The following is a 20,821-nucleotide window of genomic DNA, read 5'->3' on the forward strand; positions in this document are numbered from 1 at the left end:
TTCTAGAATGGGGTATACAGTAGATAGTAGATAAAACACTGACACGTACATAGTCTACAACTATTGCTACAACACATTTGCATGCCTCTTGATTTTTTTTTTATGCTCTTTATCTTCGTAGAATCAGTCATCGATAATATTTACGAACTGTGCCTATAATGTAGTTTATTAGATCTGTCATGTAGCATGTATTTTGAGATAACTTTTTTTTTTAAATGTATGAAACTGAATAGCAAATCCTGTCGTTCATATCATGATCTTGCCAGTTATATCTTATACTTTAAAATAAAAATTCCTTGAATTATATTTAAATCATAAGATAGTTTTAGTTACGTGTTTCATTATATTTGAATGTTATTGACCTAAACATTTGTGTAACTCATAAAAGAAAGAGATCACAAGGTCTATTACGTCAACAAAAAGATCGAGTAAAGAGGTGGTACGAAAAAGATTTACAGTGAGAGTCAGCGAGCCTTGACCTACTGACCATCAGTGTGAACACGTGTACTTTCTTGCTTGATAGCACGCGTTCTATGCAACGAGCAAGGAAAACGTCAAACACGTGTTAACCTAAGCTGATCTTTATTTGTAGGAATTTTACACGCACTCGATCTTTATAAATTAATATCTATATTTAAATATAACTGAGACAAACATTTAAATCAATATAAAAGCATTCTTATTAGTCATGTTTCAAAACGACTAAATAAATTCAAACAAGATTGGTAAAACCCCTATTGTTAATATTCTTTGCTTGTGTAAAGTTTTTTTACATTAAAAATATCTACCGGTACTGGAAACTAGCATTATAGGCTACATTAAAACTTTTAAAATCGGCTTATTACCAGAAGATGCAATAAGAATTGCAAATAATTTATTTATTTGAAATCTAATTGAACAGTGCAACTATACACAATTACAGTAAATCAGATCTGTAGTATGAATGGTTAAAATATATTTAATACATGTTACAGATAAAACGTAAAAAAAAAAAAAAAAAGAAACCAATGCTGTGCTTGTTTAACTGAATCTGTTGATTTTCTATGTTAACCTATATATATATATATATATATATATATTTATTTATTTATTTATTTCCTGAGGTAGACGTGAAAATACATAACCCTAAATATCAATGACTGGTCAGTAAATACCGGTACCTTCCGCAATGATAGAAACCTACAAGAACGACAGATTCAGTTTTATTACTTCGAGAGGCGTCATTTTGTCTAGCGTTTCATTAGGTGTTAACTCGAGAAATCCAGCAGAGTGGGTAAAAAAAAAAAAAAGAAGAAAGGGGAGTTAAGTTAGAGGAAGGCTATAAAAGAGATCACCATGATGTTAATTAAACATCTGGGTCAGATAGACGTAGAGGGAGTGCGAATATGGTCACAGGGGTGTTACATTACATGAGCAAAGTCAAAATGATGCCTAAGTGAAAGTCCATTTACAGCAAGTGTTGTAAAGTCACAAGTTGCTTTTTTTTTTACTCGAAAAAATCAAAACACTCGACATCATATTAATCGCACATTTGTATCTAGCCATCTCATGAAAAATCTTGGAGCTAGGCAATGACCCTTTTTTTTTTTAAAGTGTCACGTACTATATTAGATCTAGAAATTTTAAATTGGCATATAACATGCATAGTTCATACACACGCGCGCTAACAAACATGCACACACACAAATATCCCATATATATGTCGTTATAGTAGAAACGTTTTGATCAAACTACTGTGAGAAGAATAAATAAAATATATAATATAAATCACTTTTTGACATAATGACATTGAATGTTATACCTAAAAATGACCTACAATCCAATTTATTTAATAAAGTATAATGTAAGATAAAATTATCACAGTTTAGAAATCAGCATTCTATAACTTTAAATTAAATGCAAAGAACGAAAAAAAAAAAGAATAAAAACATATAGGAACCTATACACATTTTTATGAAAATAAAATAATTAAAAAACAGCAATATTGTTTGTATTAATAATCTAAGTGAGTCTATCCGAGCCAACATATCAAAGTCATGGTTTTCTTTTTTTTCTTTTACCTCCCCTCGAGTTATGTTACGTAATAACTTTCTATGTTTCGTCTGAGATAACAGCTAGACCGGGAGAGCATTCCTTGTCAGTAGGGAGAAAAGAGAGAAAGAGAAACTAGAGGCAAACTGAGCCCAGACTCAGCCCTAAGGGCACCCGTTTGGGCCAACGTTCATCCCCCAAATGGGGCCCATGTGTTTAGCCCTATCAGGCCCCTCAATGTTTTCCTCGTACTGGCCCACATGAGGTTTACATCAGGGCTTCAACTGGGCCCCCTAACTGAGCCCAGACCCAGCCCTAAGGGCCCCCGTTTGGGCCAACGTTCATCCCCCAAATGGGGCCCACTTGTTTAGCCCTTTCAGGCCCCTCAATGTTTTCCCCGTACTGGCCCCATCAGGGCATAATCTGGGCCCCCTAACTGAGCCCAGACTCAGCCCTAAGGGCCCCCGTTTGGGCCAACGTTCATCCCCCAAATGGGGCCCACGTGTTTAGCCCTATCAGGCCCCTCAATGTCTTCCCCATACTGGCCCCATGAGGGTTCCATCAGGGCTTCATCTGGGCCCCCTAACGGAGCCCAGACTCAGCCCTAAGGGCCCCCGTTTGGGCCAACGTTCATTCCCCAAATGGGGCCCATGTGTTTAGCCCTAGCAGGCCCCTCAATGTTTTCCCCGTACTGGCCCCATCAGGGCTTCATCTGGGCCCCCTAACTGAGACCAGACTCAGCCCTAAGGGCCCCCGTTTGGGCCAACGTTCATCCCCCAAACGGGGCCCATGTGTTTAGCCCTTTCTGGCCCCTCAATGTTTGCCCGTACTGGCCCACATGAGGTTTCCATCAGGGCTTCAACTGGGCCCCCTAACTGAGCCCAGACCCAGCCCTAAGGGCCCCCGTTTGGGCCAACGTTCATCCCCCAAATGGGGCCCATGTGTTTAGCCCTAGCAGGCCCCTCAATGTTTTCCCCGTACTGGCCCCATCAGGGCTTCATCTGGGCCCTCTAACTGAGCCCAGACTCAGCCCTAAGGGCCCCCGCTCGGGCCAACGTTCATCCCCCAAATGGGGCCTATGTGTTTAGCCCTAGCAGGCCCCTCAATGTTTCCCCGTACTGGCCCCATGAGGTTTCCATCAGGGCTTCATCTGGGCCCCCTAACTGAGCCCAGACCCAGCCCTAAGGGCCCCCGTTTGGGCCAACGTTCATCCCCCAAATGGGGCCCATGAGTTTAGCCCTCTCAGGCCCCTCAATTTTTCCCCGTACTGGCCCCATGAGGTTTCCATCAGGGCTTCATCTGGACCCCCTAACTGGACCCAGAATCAGCCCTAAGGGCACCCGTTTGGGCTTTCATTAATTCTCCCCAAAGAGCCAAGTATCTATAATAGCCTTATTGGGGCCCACAAGTCCTTTCCTTTACTGGTCCCACACGGATTTCACAAGGGGATTTTCTGGGGCCACTGACTGAGCCCAGACTCAACCTTAAGGGCCGAGTTCTTCCCCCAATTGAGGCCCATGTGGTTAGTATGGGCAGGCCCAATTGGGGGTCCTTACCGGGCCCGAAAATTTTGCTATCAGGGATACAGTTATTGTATGCAGCGTTTACATCAGTTTTTATATTGTTCGTAAAAAAATTTCTGATAAATTTAAAATATCAAAAAATATAGTTTTCATTAAATATGTAAATAAAATTATTAAATCAAAAGAATCGTCCTTATATATTGTATAACAATAAAACACTTGTTTTTATTTCATAGCTATATACATATATATTAACACGAAATATTTTAATGTAAAAAAAAAAACCAAAAAAAAACAAAAACAAAAAAAAAAAAACAAAAAAAACGAAGCAATAAAAAGTTTATATAAAAAAATAACAAAACATTCAATGAGTTTATTGTGTTTATAATGAAATGGGAGACTATCCGAACCAATTGTATTGAGCTCTTTTTTTTTTGTCTCCCCTTGAATTTCATTACGCAACGAGTTTCCTGGCCGACGGTCTCGTCCGAGATAAGAGCGAGGCGGGGAGGGCACTCCTTGCCAGTAGGACGAGAAGGGGGAAGGTGGTGGGACCTTAACTGTATTACGCAAAATTCAGACCGCCAGCCGACGCCCAGCAGTGAAACAATGGGGCGAATCTCTCCATCCCCTGCTACTTACGGGCCCCATTCATCTAAGGGGGGTTTTGAATGGGCGCATGACGGGGTAGGAAAGGAAAAAACTGCCCCGCACGACTATCCGGTTCCCCGTGCGGGCCCCTAACTCAGCCCGTGCCTGAACAGGTAGCTTTGCTGGCTGGGTAAGCACAAAGTCAACATCTCTATATTTTTCTTTCTCTTATTCTCTCTTTGTGTTTCTCTCTCTCTCTCTCTCTCTCGTCCTTTAGTATGCAATTTATTCCTCTGTCCTCTTTGGTAAAAAAAGTAAAATAGCACCACTGCAATAACAAATAATCAGAGACTGTCTCATCACTGGACCTGGGCGAGTGTCATTAGGGACACGAATATTTGTACGATGGGCTGAAGGTGACAAAAGATTCTCTTTGAGGCGGGGCTTCAATCTTTCTCTTATTTTACTTTCTGGTTTTCTCTTTCCCTCTCAGTTTAACGAATTTAGGAAATTTAGGCACCCGGATAATTAGCCACTTTGTTGACAAGGCGGAAAATTAGGCACTCTTTAATTAGCGACCTTAATTTTGAAAATAATTTTAAAATTTTAACGTATATTTCATCCTTAGGCTCTGGGCTCTCGGTGACGTTATAAAAAAATATAGCAACTATAACGATTCTTACTGACTTTTTTTGATATAAAAGAAAAGCTGACAAAACGTGAGAAAATGACAATCATGAGAATGTGTGGAAAAAAATGACTCCGGATTAAGAGCCATTATAAAATGACGATTCTCCTCTCATTTCTTCACCTCCTTAGCCCTCCCCCCTCCACGCACTCCCACTAAAAGTTGAGCTAGGTCGTGAATATTATGTAATGAGTCTCAAGGCTACACACTGGAGTTAAAAGGGCAGGGAACAGCATTGTACCAAGGTGCTAAAATTAGAGTGGGAATGGGGAGGAAGGCTTTATGCGCGTTACTTATTATAGGAATTAAAATAATCTGATCAACTTACGTAGTATTCATATTTTATAAACAGTATTAATCTCTATTATCAACACTCCTTCTTTATATTGTTAATGGGTAGGCCCTTTGTGAAGATCTATTGTGTGAGTGTATAGGTGTGTTACCTCCTTCAAATATTTTTTGTGGTAATTAATTTTTATTGAATATATATGTAAATTTATGTAATATATTATTTATATAAAATTTATATGGAAGGAAATTGCAAAACGCCTAGAAATCACTTTGAAAAGGCAAATGAGTTAAACATTAATATGTGAATGTGTTTGTATATAGAGTTATTCCCCTTGGTAAGGAAGCTCCTATTGTGTGTTATTAAAGAGTTTGATGAACCCAGCGTCGCATACAGAAAATCTAATATCGACCACCGGCGGACAATGGTTATACTTGCCCTAGAAGTGGCAAAATTCGTAGGTCACAGATGGGACTGCGTAGCCACGAGAAATATTGCATTCCTCGTTAATCTTGGGACTCGAAGACAAGCCTTATTATTATTATTATTATTTAAGCTAACATGAGAGGGAAAGAGAAAAAGAGAGAGATTGGAGCCCCGATGATACTCGGCCAGCGCCCCGTCCAATGTGTTATTGTAGTAATGCTGTCCTCATTTTTTTTTAAATAAATTTTATTAGAAACCAAAGGAGGATACTCAAAAAAGACTCAAAGCATACCAGACGAGAGAGGCAGAGAGAACGAGAGACAGAAAGAAAGATAAAAAGATAGACATGTTGACATTTTATTTATGTGTATGTGTTTGTATGCAGTTTTTCCCCTTGGTAAGAAAGTTCATACTGTGTTGTGTGTAACCTGTATTTTAGAGAGTGTGTTATGAAAGAGTCTCATGTATCTAACGTGCAGTTTTCTTTAGTGTTATATTAGGCTAATGAGTGTAACATTATTTTAAGCTAACAAGAGAGGGAAAGAGAAAAATAGACATAGAAAGAGAAAAATAGAGAGGGAAAGAGATAAATAGAGAGAGAGAGAGAGATCGGAGCCCCGCCACAAAGAGAATCTTTCGTCATCGTCAGCCCATCCAACAAATATTCGTGCCCCTAAAGACACTCGATCAGAGCCTGATCCAATGCTAAAGTCGTCTCTGAAGACTGCCCACACTTGTGAAATAAATGACCATTTAAAGATGCTTTACTTATTTTAAAGATTAGAAGTAGTAATACAATGTACCAGTAATACCTACATGCCAAAATGGAAATGTGTATTCCCAGACCTGGAAATGTGTATTTTGAGGGGCAATTGTGTATTTTTCTAAATATAAAGAAATATACTCAGGAAAGACTAAAATCCTCCAATCTCGTAAGATACAGGCATGCAGCGCAATCCAAAAAGTTAACACAGCATAAGAGTTATATATAAGATATTCTGTAAAGTTTTCAAAATATTATCACTTTTAGTCTTTGTCATATTTCTTAGACTTTTCTAGAATATGAATACGTTCTTTACATTTGGCAATGATGTTATGATCATGGTGCTTCTAGTGTTTTATTCCTGATTCCGTAATTGCACCAACAGAAAATTCATTTAAAAGAATGACTTTATGCTAGAAGTGAATTTAGACTTAAACCAGATGCAATGGTTTGTTTGGCTGGATCTAGTGACATCTAGTTTTGTTTATGAGCAATTTCTTGGCAAGCTACCAGTAGAGTATGCAGACACTGGAAATTTTTTTCACATTTTGAAAGAATTCAAATGTTCATTTTTAAACCATTATTAGCAGAGTCAACAATGAAAGCTTTGGCATGCTTTACTATCACCAATAAAAATAAAGATTTGTTTTAAAAGATTTACAATCCTAACTAGTCATTGAACTTGTTTCTAATATAGAAGCTGAGTTATGGAGTCTGCTGAATTGTATAAGCTCCCTAGCTGTTGTAAGATAAGGCTATTTATTCTAGGTTCTTATGCTTGAAAACAAACAGATGTGTTGAAGAAGGGCACATGGGATAAAAAAGTTAATGCTTTTTTCTACATAAGCAAAGGCTTTTCTTTTGTAATTAAACTAAGCCTTGAATATCTTATCTTCTTATCTTATATGATGCAGACGTTACTTCAAAAAAGAAGATGATTACGTCCTATGCGTCATGCATTTAGTCATGCATATTAACCAATGACTTAAATTCTGCCAAGTCACTGGTTTTCCTGGCTAGCTCAGGCAACCCATTCCATGCTCTAATAGCACTAGGGAAGAAGGAGTATTTGTACAAATTTGTCCTAGCATATGGGTTGAGGAATGTGCCTCTATCTTAGTGTCTTTCAGAGTATTTTATTAAATTTTGTTTTTGTATTTGAAGATGTTCAGTGTTTTATGTATAATTGCTAGTATCCCTGATTTTATTCTTTGAATTCAGGCTTTCATAAGTAATGGAACATAGCTAAGATACTAGTGACTATAACTGTAGCTTTAGATCTTCCTACTTTCTGTAATTATAGAATCAGGGCACATCAGTTTGATTCCGTTTGTCATGCTAAGGGATAGTGAGATTGACCACCATTTTGCCCATTAAAACATCTGCCCTACTCACTTTCATCTGCTGTATTATAATAGCTTACAAAAATCAAATCTAAATCTAGAGCAGTGGTCTTCAACCTTTCTTGGCCTACCTCCCCCCTTTAAAAAAATCCGCCAGCGCCCCTTCTCTTAGAAAAACACTTATAAAAAAGGTTAAGAAGTCATTTTTAGATTAATTTTTATGCTGATGAGAGATGACTGCATGCCAAAGGTGATCTTCTTTGTTGAGCTAAGAGTAGGAAGGAGTTACAGCGGTGATCGCCCCCCCCCCTTGTAAGCGCTATAAAGATCCATTCAGGCGCCATTTCGCCCTCACTGGCATAGAGGAAAATACCTGGTAACAGATGTCCTCTGAGAGAGACAGTTGAAGAGCTATCACACAAAAGCTGCGGAACAAACATTTGAGACTCAAAGAAAAGCCATTATTCAAGACAGGCGCAAAAGACGGAAAGAAAACTAAATTAGACCGCCAGCAGACAATGGCTTTGTCTGCACAAAATTCTGGAAAATATACAGGTCTCAACTGGGTTTGCGTAATTATGTGAAACACTGCACTCACCCGTAATCTTCCTAGATGAGTAGATAATTATAATAATAATATAATAATATATATTTGAATATAATATATATATATATATGAATTCATGATTCATATATACTATTATATAGTAGTATAGATCTAAATCTAGATCTATGTATACTCATACAGCATAGTCATACTCATGATACATACTATTGTTATTTTAATATATAACTATTTACTATTAAATTTTTAAATTTTTGACATCATTATTCTCATATTGTGTGTTGCTATGTCTATCGCCTAGATTGTAATTTGGTTCTAGATGACAATTTCACTGTTTGTGAATCGTGTGAAATTGGGAGGGGAGGTGAAGTTTCATTACTAGTAGAGGAGGAAAAGAAACGAATTATTCAAACAATGTAAACTTATCGCGAATACCGAATAATTGTAAACAGCTGTATATGGAACGGGAGGCGCAGGAGGTAAAAAATACACAGTAATTCGGTGACGGGTGCAGATTTAGCCAAGCTATGGTATGCCATTTAAAACAGAAAACTATGCTAAAAAGAAGAACTAGAATCAGGGTGAGTAGGGGGAGGGGTGGACCTACATAATAAATATATAAGACTTTCAAACTTTCAACAGAAAAGTCAGGAAATACAAGTAAATAATGTTTTAATCCATGTCTCTGTGGGATAAATTTTTATCGGCACCGAAGGAAATAAATGCACCGTTCTAACATGACCCCCCCCCCCCCCCAAAGCAGAACAGAGCCCAGCGACATAGAGTGGCACCTTCGGGTCACGGAGGTCACGCATAGAGGGACTCGCGCCTAAGGGAGAATACTTTCTCGCCGTCAGGACATCGTACGAATATTAGTGTCTGATGACACTCGTTTAGCGGCCAAAGCAAAAAATGTCCATGTTGAATAAAAGACTAAAAAGAGTTTAAAAAATATATATTCAAATTGCAAATGAAAAAAAAAAGTATTGATAACAATTAGGAGTTTATAAAATCTAGTAAATAAAATGAAAAATGCATTTGCAAAATGTTGGGTTAATTTTTCGTTGTTTTTTTTATTACATTTGCTTAACATTAAATATGAAACTTGTCTTCGAGTCTGAATATTAATTAGAAGTGCAGCATTTCCCGTGGATATGAAGTCCCAGCTGTGACCTACATATTTTGCCGCATCCAGCGCAGGCATAAAAATTGTCTACTGGTTGTCGATTTAGATTTTCTTTTCGCCGTCTACGTCTGTCCTCGGCAGCGGATTTTCTTTTGGTCTCAAATATGTATCCCGCGGCCTTTGTAAGTGATCTCCATCTGTCTCGTTCCGAAGCCGCCTGCAACCAGGTGCTCTCTTCTATGTCAGTTTGGTGCCTAAGCAAGTCTTTAAAGCGTTTCTGTGGGACATCTCTGTTCTGTTACGCTGACCACTTTCAACTCAACAAAAAGACTGCCTTTGGCATACTGTCGTTCCCCTAAAGGGATATGAAGTCTGCCAAGCATAATTGTCGGACTATAAAAAGTCTATCTATACTGTCCATACCAACGTCCGCAAGAATATCGCAGTTTGTAATGCGACCCTGCCAACATATGTCCATGATGAACTGCAAACATCTTTGGTGAAAGCGTTCAAGAAGTCTTATTTCCTCTCCGTTTAGTACTGATGTATGGTACCCATGTCTCAGATCCATATAGAAAGGTTGAGAGAACGAAAGCTTGGTAGAAACTGATTTCTGTAGGCAGGCGCGGAGCGATTTATTTCCCAACAGTCTCGCTTGGTGACGTATAAAAGCGAGACGTCATATGATACTCTGCTGCCCAGATAAGTGGACTCTACCACGTAAATATACTTCCCAGATAAGTGGTCTCTACCACGGAAAGATACTTCCCAGATAAGTGGTCTCTACCACGGAAAGATACTTCCCAGATAAGTGGTCTCTACCACGGAAAGATACTTCCCAAATAAGTGGCTTCTACCACGGAAAGATACTTCCCAGATAAGTGGTCTACCACGGAAAGATACTTCCCAGATAAGTGGCCTACCACGGAAAGATACTGCCCAGATAAGTGGTCTACCACGGAAAGATACTTCCCAGATAAGTGGTATCTACCAAGGAAAGATACTTCCCAGATAAGTGATCTACGACGGAAAGATACTTCCCAGATAAGTGGTCTACCACGTTAGGAGGCTGTTCATTCACATTGATCTTTGTGAATGAGTAGAATTTTATTGCGTGACCTCTGAAACATGACTTCTTTTTTTCCGAGATTTACAATAAAATGAAAAGAGGCAGCGGCGTACGCAAGTCGTTGACCGCATGCTGGAAATCATGTTCAGTGTGAGCAAATAGGGCGAAAGGCTCAAATGTTGTTTTTTTTTCACTGGCGCTCTATTGTCATTTTTTCTTTCTGAAACAGTTTGATATTGAATATTTTAATGTCTTTCATAGTTTTCCTGTACATTTCTTCAGATGTTGTACTTGTTACTTCAGTTGTGTACGATAAAAAGATAAGTTGTTACTTCAGTTGTGTGCGATAAAAAAGATAAGTTGTTACTTCAGTTGTGTACGATAAAAAGGTAAGTTGTTACTTCAGTTGTGTACGATAAAAAGGTAAGTTGTTACTTCAGTTGTGTACGATAAAAAGATAAGTTGTTACTTCAGTTGTGTACGATAAAAAGGTAAGTTGTTACTTCAGTTGTGTACGATAAAAAGATAAGTTGTTACTTCAGTTGTGTACGATAAAAAGGTAAGTTGTTACTTCAGTTGTGTACGATAAAAAGGTAAGTTGTTACTTCAGTTGTGTACGATAAAAAGGTAAGTTGTTACTTCAGTTGTGTACGATAAAAAGATACGTTGTTACTTCAGTTGTGTACGATAAAAAGGTAAGTTGTTACTTCAGTTGTGTACGATAAAAAGATACGTTGTTACTTCAGTTGTGTACGATAAAAAGATAAGTTATTACTTAAGTTGTGCACAATAAAAAGGTAAGTTGTTACTTCAGTTGTTTAAGATAAAAAAAATAAGTTACTTTAGTTTTACTACAGTTGTTACTACAGTTGTTACGTCAATTAGCTTCGTGTATGTTACTTGTTTTTTTTTTTAAATAATTAATGAATGTTAAAAAAAAATGAAGATTTCTTTTACACCTTTGCAGAGAGTGTTTGATGATACACTGATACACAATTCTAAGTTGATTAAAATGTAATTGTCTCAAATTCAGTCCAAAGAAATATAATAAAACTCGATGAAATAAATCTTAATGATAAACACAGAGATAGAAACTGTAATAATAATCACAGCAAGTGATTTCACCCTAGGCAAAAGATAGGAAAGAATTGATAAAGACGGTCGGTCAACAGATCACATGTGGTTCCCCAGTGGTTCAAAAGAAAAGACTTCGGGATAGGTGAATGTGATAAATTAGTGATGACCCAAATACAGCCCGCAGGACAGATTGGCACGCGGCGTGGTTCCATCCGCCCGCCGAAATGCCGGCACAAATTGTTGAAAGTCACCCTTCAAAATAAACAAGTTTTAAAATGTAAATTGACCTACGTTGGGGCGTCAATCTTTCTCAATTTTTAACAACATTTACCATTTGTACGTTCCTGAAATGGGACTCTGAATGTAGAATCTACCAAGAAAAGTGAACGGGTCTTGCCTTTTTTTTAGTGGAACATGATAATAAAGCAGTATATTTGATTAGATGACATGTCTGAGAAAAATACTAAATGTCAAATGGCAAGACAAAATACCAGATACAGAAGTCCTTCGAAGAGCGTGTCTGCAAAGCATCCACACAATCCCGATGCAGTCCCAGCTGCGATGGGCAGGTCAGGTCTACAGAATGGAAGACCACCGCATCCCTAAACGACTCTTGTATGGCCAACTAAGCGAAGGAAAGCGCTCGCAAGGTGGTCAAAGAAAGCGCTTCAGGGACACCCTCAAAGCTTCTCTGAAGGCGTTCAGCATAGACCCTGGCACCTGGGAGACAGAGGCACATGACAGAGCATCATGGCGTCGCGCTGTGAAAACTGGCGCACAGGTTGCTAAGGAAAAACGAACAACGCTGGCAGAAGAAAAACGCCAGAAAAGAAAAGCAAGGCAAACGACACTAGCTCCAGCTGGAATAACCTGCCCAGTGTGCGGCCGAACATTCCGGCCTCACATAGGTCTCACCAGCCACATGAGGAGGCATAAAACCCCAGTGCAAAGCCCTCAGCCCCCTGGATGACAAAGTGGTCATCATCGAACCACGATGGACGAACTATATATATAATATAATTGATTTGTAAAGAAAGTGTGGCTGTTTTAAAAACAAACATTATATAAAGGGCATTACATTGAGCCGCGTATAAAAGATTGTTAAACTACGCCTTGAGATTGGAGGATTGATGGGAATATTCTCCTAAAAGAGACACGAAAATGAGTCGGTGGTAAAGCTAGCTACACAATGTTGCTCACATTATAAGTAGAGAAATGAAACCTTTTTCTGAAGCTTAAAAGAAGGTTAACTTCAAATATCCCATTAATTAATGTAAGAACTAGATCCACAAGTTGCTATTTTAATCAAATAGTTTCAGGTCAATTACATTTCATTTTTTGTACCTTTTCAAGTGGCCCGAACACGAGTGTCGGAAATTAAAATGGCCAGTCGGTCGAATTAGGCTGGACATCACTGTGATAAGTCATGATCATCTTTTCTTTGCGTTCCTCGTGGAACACAGGGCCTCCACTGAGATAAGTAGACTTAAGTATTAATGCATTAAAGAGATAATACAGTAGGGACTTAAAGTACGAACTGATCAACACTGACCAACAATGAACAGTAAACCCCCAAATATCTTGCTCTGTACTTCCTAGAAACTTAAAAAAAGAAAACTTTCCAAAAACTGAAATAATTCTTGGCCTTATTTCTTTGAATTTTCTTTTTTAATACTAGTCGACCAGCGGCGTAGAATACGCCGCTAGCTATTTTGCATAGCCTGTCTTAGGCCACTGCAACCTATGCGACCGCATTGGGCCCCCACTTTCAAAGGATCCGCACTTTCATAGGACCTGCGCTAATTCAAGGTGTATAAATGATTAAATTAAACAATTTTTAAACTTAAAACAGATTCCCCGCGCCCTCATGTCGATTTACCAGGAGGTCAACAATTCTTAAAGATAGATTGAAACATTTGGTAATTCTTGCTATTGAGCGGGATCTATGTAGGAAACAGAATTATTATGATATACTGTATGACTTTGCTATACGCAAGGCTCGTAAAGTAATTCTGTACATAGTAAAGAATGAATAAAATGCAAAGACGAATTTATTTTCTAATACAAACTCCTAAATTTCACTTATTGTCCGCTTCCCTACCCAAACCTGTCCCGCCGCGAAATCAGTTTCGAATAGGGCCTTAAAATGCCTTGCTATTTAGTGTTTGTAAAATGTTTGTTTGTTGTACATGATTTGGATGTTCCTTCAGAGTTGAAGATAGTTTACATTTTAGTCCAAACCTCCCGCAAGACAAAGAGGGATGGGAGCAGGCAGGGTTTGACAGTTTAGCGCGCAGCCATCCGTAGCGAGCTGTGAAAACGTGTTCTTCCCCCCCCCCCCTCTTGTTTTTTTCGCAGAAATAAGAGAGTGATCTTTCCTTTACTTCTCGTTTAAACTGTTGAGGGAAGAAGAGAATTATATTTATAGATTCTTGTCTGCTGGTCAATAAATTTGTTTTCACTGCAAGTGGTCAAGGTCTCAACAAGTTGTTTTTTTCTGACCTACTTTGTTGACTGGACTGAATGTGCAATGGAGCGTGATCGGCAGTATTGTCGTTGTGTCTTCCGTGTGTTCCAAACAGAGAGAACTAGAGAACGACGGTCAACAGATCTTGTGTGGTGCCCCAAATCTCAAAATAAACCATTCAACAGTCCTAACTAGATGTATAGATCATCTCAATATATCAAGCCAGATAGCCCGTTGTTTATCATTACTGTTATTTCTAATGTAATGTACTTTTCTGGTGACTTCATTTTGATTATTTTGAGTATGTTTTTTTTTATACTGTTATTATGTGTAATGAATGCCTTTGTAGTACTTGTGCACTGTGGCAAAACAAATAAAATTGTTCAATTGGTCCAACAGACTAAGGCGAAGGCTCTCAACTTAATCAATCTTTTCAAACTGCAGATTTTTTTTTCAATCTTGCAATCTAGCTGAACTGGGTGGTGAGATCGTTCACCAACAACTTCAATAGAGCCGACACAGACAGCCGTTAGGCATGTGTTAGACAAATAATGGCTCTATCTAATTGTGTCTCTCTCATAATGACAAGTGGACAACATAAATACATTACACATAGAAGCTTCAGTGGGTATGAGCGTGACCTCCGTGTATGTCGAAGGCGCCGGTATGAGCAATTAAGCTGTGAACGTAGCTGCCAAATATAGAGTTTAAGCTAGGTGCTGAAACTAATGTGATATTTACTTTTGGGCAGGAAGGGTGTGAAACTATTTTAGTGTAAAGATATATCTACGAACATGCTTGACAAGCCACGCCAGTGTGTTATTTTCTTGTCTGAGCACTCCACATTAAGCATAACGCGCAGTTAAAAAAAAACGCAGGGTAGTTTTGTAGTATCATCGACTACACACGTACAGTACAGTAGGCCTAAATATGTATGTCTAGCTGACCAGGTTGTTAAAATCAGTTGGACACAGTCTATTAACTTTATGATCAGAGAGGGTATCGATAAAAATTTTTTTTCTAGAGTTGGTAATCCTAATGCTGTTAGATGTATAGAGATATAGGCCTTGCTCTTGATTTAGACTTAGATCTCAATAATTGAATAATACGTCTATAAAAAGGGTGTACTTGAAGTTCCTGCAGTTAAAAATTATTGTTTACAGCAAATGAATTGATTAAAACCACTAAATATTGACCTAACTCACTAATTCCCACTATAAACAGAAATTAAACACCTCCACGTGGCTCACAAAAAAAAAATAATTCGGAACAACCTCATTTATAATATTGCATAGAAGCTTTTGGCAAAAAATGTTTAACATTTTATAATACTGCTACTTTCAATTGCAAATATTTAGGCTACTCCATAACTTCTACATATTACTATACCCTTTTCAAATGTAAACTGACTAAATAGTTGTTAACTGCGTCATTTTTTTTATAATCAAAGTTATTGATATCACATGACCAGAAAACAGGGATGTGCGTTTCAACCCTCACCACATGTTGAAAAGTTGCACAAATTTTAATTAAACTTTTCAGTTAGTAACTAAAAAAAATTAAACTATGCTTTTAATTAAACTTTTTGTTTGTAGTTAAATAATGGCCTTAATTAATTTTTTTAGTTAAACTAAAAGTTTCTAACTTTTTAGTTAACTTTTGCCCATCACTAGAAATGTCTGTAATCGCTGTACTGAACTTGTACTAGAGTATCTGTCCGTGACCTCCGTGTATGTCGAAGGCGCCGATCTGTCTCGCCTGAACTCTGCTGCCCTCAACTGACCCGAACTCTCCATGTCTCCAACACTCGGCCCACTCGAAGTACACAGGCCTGTGTAACCTGTGTCACACGTGGATGTCCCGACCCGCGTCACTAGTTCAATTACAACAATGTTAAACAAAAAAATTCAAAGTATGTCATAATTCTGAACAAAGGATCTCGTGTCTCTTATTTTTCTTCTTATATTTAATTGGCATATTGAAGAAAACAACAAGAAGAAAACGTTATAAAAACATTACCTCCCTTTTACAACTGTTTTTCTATTAATAACTAATGTATGTTAGATTAAAAAACAATGGAACATTCTTTACCCCGCTACCTCCCCCATCCCTTCGAGTGAATGCATAGCTCCAGGGGCGGACTGGATGTCCAAATCGGCCCAGACATTTCTATACAGTACGGCCCATAAATTGTATATCATATGATGGGACTCCAATTATAGGCCTATCTGTTCTCAAAATCATTATGTTATATTTTTTAGAATGCATCGATAACGGTAGGCATGCTCTATATCTTTAAAAGAAATATAGCGCTTATGTTGCTTTTTAATCGCTATGTTTGTAGGCCCTAAAAAGATGAAGCCTACTAATAGCACTGTCTACGAATGTAGGCTATTACATTTTTTTTTTGAAAATGTGTTGGATTCATTTAGTATTACACTGTAGTCTGTAAAAGATGTTATTAACATGAAACTCATATAGCCCCTTATATATGAGAATATTATAAAACCTTTAACAATTTAATGCATGCCCTAGTGTGGCATTCATGAGGCCCTTTAGGTGGCACTACCGGCCAATTTGAGTACCGGCCCACCGGGCATTTGCCCAAATGCCCATATAGTCAGCACTAGCGGATCCAGAACTTTGGAGTGGGGGGGGGGCGATTTTTTTCCAAACCCTAACCCTAACGCCCAGAAAATCCTAACCCTATACATAAACGTACGTACAGCATATATATATAGCTACCAAAGCGCGGATTGTGATACTGATCATACTTTAGTGTCCTGCCGGACAAGACTGCTGCCAACTAAGATCCACACATCACAGGGAAAAAGAAAATCACGCCTGAATACTACTAGCACAAAAAATCCTGATCTTTGCACCGAATTTGAGAACAAATTAGAGGAAGCTTTTAAAAACTTCTCTGTGACTGAGGTAGAAAAAAGCTGGACGTTTATGCGTGATACAATCTACCAAACATCATCACTGGTCTTTGGAAACAAAACCAAGAAAAGCGAAGACTGGTTTGAAGCTAGTCTACCAGAAATGGAAACTGCCACTACGAACAAGAGAGCAGCCATGCTAATCTACAAGAAGGATCCCACCCCAAGCAACTTAAAAAGGCTCAGAGCTGCACGTAACAATGCCCAAAGAGTAGCGAGACAATGTGCTAACAAATACTGGCAGGAGCTATGCGAAGATATTCAATCTTGTGCCGACTGTGGTAACATAAGAGGACTATATGAGGGCATGAGAAAAGCCTTTGGACCTCACACCAGCAAGTGTGCTCCGCTCAAGTCAAAAGATGGCTCAATCATCAGCGATCGTGCGCTGCAAATGGAACGATGGGTTGAACACTATGCAGAACTCTACCAGATTGAAAACGCCATCTCACCAAATGATGTTTCCAACTTCCCATCACTTCCAGTTTTGACGGAATTAGACGAAACGCCCTCAGTAAAGGAGCTGAGCATTGCCATTGACATGCTTGCACATGGGAAAACACCCGGAGGAGATGGCATTCCTGCTGAAGTAATTCAGGCTGGAAAACATGCCCTAATCAAACCACTCCATGAACTGCTAAGCTTGTGCTGGGAACAAGGAATGGTCCCCCAGGAATTGAAAGACTCCAACATTGTTACAATTTATAAAAATAAAGGCGACCGCTCTGATTGTAACAATTACAGAGGCATCTCACTGCTTAGCATAGTCGGAAAGGCTTTTGCTAGAGTATTACTAAAGCGATTACAGATCCTGGCAGATCGTGTTTATCCAGAGTCGCAGTGTGGCTTTAGGGCAGGTAGATCTACAACAGATATGATTTTCTCTCTTCGGCAGCTACAGGAGAAGAGCAGAGAACAAAAGCAGCCCCTCTTCATAGCATTTATTGATTTGACCAAGGCCTTTGACCTTGTTAGCAGAAGCGGTCTGTTTGCTGTACTAGAGAGAATCGGCTGCCCAAATAAGTTAAGAAAAGTAGTGTCAGCTTTTCACGAAAATATGCAGGGCACCGTTCAGTTTGAAAGTTCTTCCTCCAGGCCATTCTCCATTAAGAGCGGTGTCAAACAAGGATGTGTACTGGCCCCTACACTATTTGGCATCTTCTTCTCAGTCGTACTATCCAGTGCTTTTAAATCCCTGGAAAACGGAATATACATCCATAGCAGATCCGATGGAAGGCTCTTTAACCTGGCACGTCTTACAGCCAAAACGAAAAGGCGTCGTATCTTGATAAGGGAGCTGCTGTTTGCCGATGACGCGGCACTCGTATCTCACTCACAAGGAGGTCTACAGAAGCTAGTGAACGCCTTAGCAGCTGCTTGTCAAGAGTTTAGCCTTACTATAAGTCTCTCCAAGACCGAAATCCTGGCACAAGACGTTGCAGAAATACCTATAATACAAATTGGGAACCACACCCTTTCAGTGGTGCAGGAATTTACCTACTTGGGTTCAACAATTGTCAGTAACCTAGACTTAGACATCGAGCTGACAAAAAGGATAGGAAAAGCTACCACAGCATTGGCAAAACTCTCCAAGCGCGTCTGGGAAAATGGTAAATTGACCACAGCGACCAAAATCCTAGTCTACAACGCCTGTGTTGTGAGCACTCTCCTTTATGGCAGTGAGAGCTGGTCAACATACATGTACCAAGAGCACAGATTGAATAGTTTCCACTTGCGTTGCCTGAGACGCATAATGGGCATCTCTTGGAGGGACCATGTCTCCAATCAGGAAGTTTTAAGATTGGCCAATATGAACAGCATGTATGCTCTCCTGACACAAAGAAGATTACGCTGGCTCGGACATGTCACCCGCATGCCAGATGGCAGAATCCCGAAAGATATCTTATATGCTGAGCTTGTGGAAGGAGTCAGACCCAAGGGCCGCCCAAGACTAACATATAGAGATGTCTGCAAGCGAGACATGAGAGCCTCAGGCATCAGCGAAAGTATGTGGGAAAACATAGCCAAAGACCGGAGTGCATGGAGACAGACTGTGCGTGCTGGGACAACCCTTGCTGAGAACAAAAGAATTGAAGCGGCTTTAATCAAGAGGGATAAAAAGAAAGCTGCCCTGTCTGCTAGCCCTAAATCAGAGGCATACACATGTACGAATTGTGGCAAAGTCTGCCGTTCTAGAATTGGCTTGATTAGCCACACCAGATTCTGCCCCGTCTCAAGATTAAGCCAAAACCAGTGACTCATTTGGGCGCATCCATTGCCTTTCGAGACAAAAGGAGCCATATAATAATAATAATAATAAGCAGTATTTCTCAGTATTTTCTTGCATTCTTCACTGCAGAAACGCATTCTCCTGACATCTAAAGCTCTTTATCCATCAGTGGAGTTCGGGGCGAAGCCCCGACGCCAAAAAGCGTTTTCTTGCATTTTTCACTGCAGAAACGCCTGCTCCTGACATCTACAGCTCACTATTCATCAGTGAGTTTCGGGGCGAAGCCCCGTCGCTTAAAGCGTTTTCATGCATTTTTCACTGAAGAAACGCATTCTCCTGACGTTTACAGCTCATTATTAATCAGTGGAGTTCGGGGCGTAGCCCCGACGCCAAAAGCGTTTTCTTGCATTCTTCACTGCAGTAACGCATTCTCCTGACATCTACAGCTCTTCATCCATCATTGGAGTTCGGGGCGAAGCCCCGACGCCAAAAGCGTTTTCTTGCATTTTTCACTGCAGAAATGCCTGCTCCTGACATCTACAGCTCACTATTCATCAGTGAATTTCGGGGCGAAGCCCCGACGCTTAAAGCGTTTTCATGCATTTTTCACTGAAGAAACGCATTCTCCTGACGTTTACAGCTCATTTTTAATCAGTGGAGTTCGGGGCGTAGCCCCGACGCCAAAAGCGTTTTCTTGCATTCTTCACTGCAGAAACGCATTCTCCTGACATCTAAAGCTCTTTATCCATCATTGGAGTTCGGGGCGAAGCCCCGACGCCAAAAGCGTTTTCTTGCATTTTTCACTGCAGAAATGCCTGCTCCTGACAACTACAGCTCACTATTCATCAGTGATTTTCGAGGCGACGCTTAAAGCGTTTTCATGCATTATTCACTGAAGAAACGCATTCTCCTGAGATCTGCAGCTCATTATTAATCAGTGGAGTTCGGGGTGAAGCCCCGTAGCCAAAAGCGTTTTCTTGCATTTTTCACTGCAAAAACGCCTTCTCCTGACATCTACAGCTCACTACTCATCAGTGAGTTTCGGGGCGAAGCCCCGACGCTTAAAGCGTTTTCATGCATTTTTCACTGAAGAAACGCATTCTCCTGACATCTACAGCTCATTATTAATCAGTGGAGTTCGGGGCCGCGACGCTAAAAGCGTTTTCTTGCATTTTCATTTTTTTTTTACATTTTGTAATTTCTTAACTATAATACAAAAAGAAAAATTATTGCTTTGTCCGATAAGGGAAAGGAGATGGCATGTATCGCCCCTCCCACCTTTTTCCTTTTATATTTACTAATCATAAAATTTGAGATTAGAGTGTGGTGCGACATAGTATACAAATGGTTTCACATATCAATTATATAGATATTCAACTATTTTTGTTCACAAACTATGATTCCTCCATAAAAATAGGACCACTCCCCACTCAGAGGGCTAGAGCGGGGAGGGCAGTACATGCAATCGCCCCCCCCCCCCTTACCCCACGGAATCGGTCAAGATACCAGAAGGGGAGCGACATAATATCAAATTTATATATCAATTCAACTAATCTTGCTCACAAACTATGATTTCTCCTTAAAAGTAGGACCGCCCCCCCCCCCACTCAAAGGGTTTAGGTTGGAAGGGCAGTAGAGGTTTCGCCCCCCCCCCCCCACCAATCGGACAACAGGGGAACGACATAATATAG

Source organism: Biomphalaria glabrata, chromosome 1, assembly GCF_947242115.1.
Source record: "Biomphalaria glabrata chromosome 1, xgBioGlab47.1, whole genome shotgun sequence".
Classification (NCBI taxonomy): Eukaryota; Metazoa; Mollusca; class Gastropoda; family Planorbidae; genus Biomphalaria; species Biomphalaria glabrata.